This window comes from Frankliniella occidentalis, unplaced genomic scaffold (assembly GCF_000697945.3).
Source record: "Frankliniella occidentalis isolate FOCC.00 unplaced genomic scaffold, Focc_3.1 Scaffold15, whole genome shotgun sequence".
Taxonomy (NCBI): Eukaryota; Metazoa; Arthropoda; class Insecta; order Thysanoptera; family Thripidae; genus Frankliniella; species Frankliniella occidentalis.
Window position 1 is genome coordinate 2,098,367 of NW_026267145.1, and position 3,989 is coordinate 2,102,355.

The 3,989-nt window shown below is 53.4% G+C and overlaps 1 protein-coding gene across 10 annotated transcripts in view; it reads right to left on the reverse strand.

The window, feature by feature from the left end:
• Nucleotides 1–3,989, reverse strand: part of LOC113208997 (phosphatidylinositol-binding clathrin assembly protein LAP) — a 46,569-nt gene that overhangs the window by 41,942 nt on the left and 638 nt on the right. The gene's annotated exons all lie outside the window — the stretch shown is intronic.

Below are 3,989 nucleotides of genomic sequence, written 5' to 3' on the forward strand. Positions count from 1 at the left end.
CTCACTCCCTCCCTCCCTCATTTCTCACTCCCTCCCTCACTCCCTCACTCCCTCTCTCACTCCCTCCCTCCCTCACTCCCTCCCTCACTCCCTTACTCCCTCACCCCCTCAGCTCTTCTGACACGCTTGTCGGAATGAGAAGGACGGTGGGAGCTTGCTGAGAGGAGCCGCCCGGAGGAGCCCCTCGGGGCGGCTGCGGCTACCACACGGGACCACGCGGAGCAGCAGGCGGGAGGGAACCGGAGAGAGAGAACTCTCCTTTTCGTTGGGTTTTCTTTAGCCGAGGTGGGAGGGGTGGTAGCGCAGCAAGAGCCCCTCCTGGGGCTGTGCGTGCCACGCCGCCCCCGCGCCGCCCCCGTGCCGTCCCCGTGCCGCCCCCCCACGAGGCCCCACCGCCCCTGCTCCTCGTGGCTCAGCTAAGCCCCTGGTCTCTACCAAGCGCCGCCGCCAGCCACCCCCTCTATGTACCCCCACCCCCTCGTCCCAACCCCCCGACCTTTAGGAAGTCTGCGCCGAGAAAACTTGAGTAATCCCGGATTCCACCCGGCGAAAGCACACGACCACGAACGGCACGAACCCCCGGCAGGTCGGCGACGTACGTACAGTACGTACTCGAGCAGCTCGTTTGTTGAATGTACGCTGGTTTAAAAAGTAGGCCATCTATGTACCATGTTTCAGGCCTGCGACACAGCAGAGTTGCGGGTTTGCCTACGCAGGGGGCCATAGGGTGCCTTTCGGCTTCGGCCTTACGGATGTATGCAAACCCGCATAGGTAGACAGTACTGTACATATCTTTTTATTCGTACAATGCACGGTTTTGAATTGTTGTACCTCTCTGGTGGGTGGTCCGTGACGGACACGTGTCCCCGCCGGGTGGGTTCTGTCTCACCTGGGACTCGCAGCCCACCCCGCCTCAGCCTGGCGAAAGGGCGTGTAGGCAGAATCCATCATACCGAATAGAAGCGGAGAGCCTTCTAACGAGGGGGCGGCGCGGCGGGGGCGGCGGGGGCGGCGCAAACAAAAGCATCGCAAACTCGATATCGCTGCCGCCGCCAATAGCCACCCCGCCCAGTTTGTCCCCCGCAGTGCTTGACGCACGTACTTGCTTTGCTCCAGCTCCACTCGCTCCGCTCCGGCGGCAGGGTCGTTGATCTGGCGGTCTGGGGTCTGGATCACACCTGCGCTGGCTGCGCTGCCGGAGCCGGAGGCTGCCGAGGCCCCCTTCCTCCCGCTTCCTCTCTTGACCCCCGAGGCGGCGTGCCGCGGACAGGCTGGGACAGGCCACTCACCCGACTTTGCCCTCGCCCCTCTCTCTTTGCGTTTATTCTCTATGCTACAGCAGCAGCATGCTGGGGCTGCGTCGGGCCCAGGGTAGATTGTAAATGTATCCGTCTTCATTGTCCACCCGCCGCCGCCCCGCGCGTCTCCAAAATGTGAACGATTTGCAAACGCGTTGAACTGCAGCGGTTTAAAAACCATTATAATGGTGGCCAAGTTATTTTCCCGGAAATTAGAAGTAGCAAATTTGTCAGTACTCCTGCTCCGTAGAAAAACTTGAGTGTTTTACCAAGATATAAAACAGGACAGGTTTGAGAATGCCTTTATGATCATGCTGGTTCTTAGTTTTCCATATCCCACTCTGTTTGGTTGTTGGTTTGCGACATATTTGTCCCACTGTTCAACAGTGAGACTATGTACCTATGCCCCTAATTTTTCAAGTGGTTCAGCACGCGCACCCAAGAGAAACTTGGCCGTTCTCATATAACGTCAGCCCGAATGGGAAATCACTCCAGATAAAAGTATACAAGTTAATACGTTAGTACACGTTAGTACACCCAAATTTTGGCGGCATTTTTTATCATTTATGCGAAACTACGTTATTACGGCACTATTACGCTTGATTTCTGCTATTAGTGCGCGTTATTACGCTGTTTGTACGAGTTAGTACGTATTTAGTACAGTCCGGGTGTACGCGTGTAGACTGGTCCCCAGCGGGACCCGGGACCGTACTCCGGTCCAGGTAGGCGGCGGGCCTAAAGGCGGGCCTACAGGCGGGCCTACAGGCGGGCCGGCCCGATGACATCAGCCCCGCACCGCTACGCGGCCAGCGCGGCCAGCACCAGCGCGGCGGCCTCTGACTCACGCCGGCGCCACGGCCTTTGCAACTCCAAAAAGGGACTGAGTGAGACGCACCAAATCCTTCTGTGTAATGTGTATACGTCCTGGTTGTTGGAATTTTCGACTGGCAAAGGATTATAGGACAAGAGTCGAGACAAAATTTATACCGCCGGTATCCCGGAGCCCGCGGAGAATACGCGACAACTCGATGGGTTGTCTACGCAGCGGCATGCAGGCGCGGAAGGCGAAGGGGGAGCGGTGAGGGTGGCGGGAGGCAACCTGCACGCCCATACCGAACTGCCGCGTATTGACGCGCAGGATCAGTTAACTATCGACTTTTTAAAAGTGGGCTTTCGGATGTACTTCTACACTTGCTCTCTGGGCCATCAAGATGTGCGTGCAAATCTTGCCCTCATTCAATTTTATCTCCTTTTCTTTCCGCGCTGAGGCTCAGGGACGCAGAAAGATTCGGCAGGGCGACACGACGGCAGCGGAGATTGGCAAAAAATCCTGTAGGCACCAAAGTTCAGAAAAGTTGTCATTACCTTATTAAGGTTTTTAAGCGGCATAAGAATACTGACAAAGGGTAAAAAAATCGGTTAGAGGATGAGAGTGACGCCCGTGACGCCAGTGAAAAAAGTTGCATCCTCGCAATAGGCAAATATTCGTTTTGTCCATGAGAAAAATAGAAACTCGTCATTTTAAGCATACAATTGCGATATTGCATTTCGTCAAGTTGTGCACAAAAATTCAGCTTAATGAAGACATTATTAGTTCTTTAAGAAAAATCTCTTACGATTTATAGTGTATTTTTGTTAGTAAACACAACGGTTTTGTTGATAGCAAAAAAAAATAATTATTGATACCAATTAACATTTAGTGTTGTCACCATACTAACCAGTGCTCAACATTGCATACAGCAAGAAACGAAAACCTCGATAAGGAATTGTTTTAGGGGTGGTGCGGATGTTGCGCGAGGGGCCCCGCTTTGGTGCGTAAGGTTGTGACAATAACTGCCGCCAGCGCCTGACACGAGGCTCCGTGATGCTTTTATAAGTGAGGGGCCCTATATTATGGGCCCACTGCTTTACCCCTTCTTTTTTGTGCGTTGTGCTGAAATCATCTGATATGGCGGTGGCACTACTCACAGTGTCTGTGTCTCTGCACTTTAAAACGCTTGAGTCATACTTCTCGCCCGAACTCAGCGACGAATTTTCTGCACCGCCCAAATGAGTCGTTCAAATTAAAATTTCAGCCAAGATTACACCGAGGATCACACTGGAAAAAGGTAGGACTCGTAGGGCTTTACTGCCTTTACAAAGGCATTAAAAATTAACACGCCTGCAAAGGAATTAAAATTGCCCAAAGGTGTTAAAATTTAATGCCTTAAGACACTTTCGTAAAGTCTTTTTTCCAGTGCACTCTTGAATCGTGTTGATGCCCTTGGTACTCTTACAATTTGCCCAGTTTCAGTAACAACATTGCATCTGGTCTGGATGTGCACAAAAACGTTGCCCTTTTGGGAACAAAATTGTCCCTCTACATGAGTGTATGGCCCCGTGTGAAAATGCAACCTGACCGCTCCGGGCGCTCTGTGCGTACCGTCTGAATTCTTGCACTGTATAAGGACGGCGCAGATCACCGACCCTGTGCTGTTCAGTCACTCACGCCGCGCACGCTCAGGTCGCAGAGTTCTACCCTAGAACAGGTCTGGTGCGGGCGTAGCCGGGCTGCGCCGGCCGGCTGTCGGGAATGGGGCCGGCTCGGCCACGGTTGGACGACGCGCTCAGAAATGCGAAGCAAAATAGGGAGAAAAAACTAGACCGACTCGACCTGCGCTTCTTTGTGTAGACGGGCTTGCTAATGTGACA